The sequence below is a fragment of the Pteropus alecto genome, unplaced genomic scaffold (genome assembly GCF_000325575.1).
Source record: "Pteropus alecto unplaced genomic scaffold, ASM32557v1 scaffold106, whole genome shotgun sequence".
Classification (NCBI taxonomy): domain Eukaryota; kingdom Metazoa; phylum Chordata; class Mammalia; order Chiroptera; family Pteropodidae; genus Pteropus; species Pteropus alecto.
Window position 1 is genome coordinate 13,286,015 of NW_006442103.1, and position 1,771 is coordinate 13,287,785.

The 1,771-nt window shown below is 47.4% G+C and overlaps 1 pseudogene; it reads right to left on the reverse strand.

The window, feature by feature from the left end:
• Nucleotides 1-403: 403 nt before the first annotated feature.
• Nucleotides 404-522, reverse strand: LOC112469199 (annotated as a pseudogene).
• Nucleotides 523-1,771: the final 1,249 nt, after the last annotated feature.

Here is a 1,771-nt window from a genome sequence, read left to right on the forward strand (position 1 = left end):
GCGTCCACAGGGAACGCAGCCCTGCAACGCCTTGATTGTAGTGAGATCCATTTTGAACTTCAGACCTTTAGAATCGTAAGATAACAAATGTGTGTTGGTTTAAATAACTTTAAGGTTGTGAGAATTTGTCACGGCAGCCATAGAAAATTAATACACTTTGCCTCTTCCTGTAGACCAATAGTTCTGTATCCGCACTGCACCAGAATCGCTCACGATATCTATCTATCCATCTATCTATCTATCCATCTATCCCTCTATCTATCCCTCTATCTATCCACCTATCCATCTATCTATCCATCTATCTATCTATCCATCTATCTATCTATCCATCTATCTATCCATCTATCCCTTTATCCATCTATCTATCTATCTATCTATCTATCATCTATTTATTTATTTTAAATGCCTACAGCACCTGGTATTCCAAGGTCGTCTCCCATCCAAGTATTAACCAGGCCCGACCCTGCTTAGCTTCCGAGATCAAATGAGATCGGGCTTGTTCGGGGTGGCATGGCTGTAGACCGTTCATGATATTTATAAGTTATAGATGCTGACGTCATCATGGCTGACACATTAGGATCTTTCTAAGCATCCCAGAGGGCATCCGTTATTTGAGAGCGTGTTAGAAATGCAGAATTTCAGGCCCTACCTCATAGCTACAGAATAAAAATCTGTATTTTAACAAGATTCCCAGATGACTTGTGTGAATATTGAATTTGAGGGGTGTGACTTTAGCTCCTGAGTGTTTCCAGGACCGGACTGGGCTGCCTTTCTCACCTGGCGTCCCCAGAACCCAGCGTGGTGCCTGGCACAGAGCAGGCACTGTTATGTGGATGGATAACTGAGTTCCAAACAAACAGAAAGCTTGAACCCTAAAGCAATACAGAAATAAACTGGTGGTTTCAGAAAGATCTAAGATGATGGTTTTCAAATTTTTTTTAAGCAGAGCAGCTTTTTTAAAAAAAAATAATAATTTGAAGTCTTATGTAGAACTTGAGTATGTGAGACATAAAAGTGGCACCAACAGTTTTCGCCAGCTCAGCTTCTCCCCTGGCTGCTGGGGCCCTTCCACAGGTGGTACCTGGAACTCAGAGAGCACAGCAGCAGGACACTCTGGCTAAGAGCAGAGGCCAGGGGGGGTCTAAACAGGATGCTGGGGACCGAAGGTCCAGAGCAAGTGTCACCCACAGCAAATGTCCCTTCTGAGGGGGTAATTGTACAGATAAAAAGCAGTTCAAGTTCACTGGAGTCCAAGGTGTCAGTCTTAACAGGCCAACGAGGTCCAGTGCAAAGTAAGCTAAGGCCGAGGTACAGAGGTGACAACTAAGCAGCGGGGGGAAGGCAGACGCAGAATCTGCCTTCCCGGCGGGGCTCAGACAGGCCAGAGGGAACGCGCAGGCTCGCGGGCCGCCGCCCACTGGCTTCCCTTCTGTGCTACTTAGTCCACATTCGAAGTCCAGGAAAAGAGAGTTCGACTGGCCAAACTTGGGGTCCATGCCCTCCTTGGCTCGGGGAGGACAGGTCACCCCCATTTATAATCCTGTCAAAACTGTACCCAGCGGGTAGTTCCCCCAAAGGAAGTAAAAGTGCTGATGGGAATGAGCAGCCAAAATCAGCACGTGTCTGTTATGCGCAGGGAGTGTCGTCTCCATTTTTCAGATAAGAAATTGAAGCTGAGGTTGGTTAGCCCGCGTGGCCTGTGTTTGCGCAGATGGCAGGTGCTGGCCCTGATCTTGGGACCCGGGGTGGTCTCGTGCAGAAGCCAGCACTC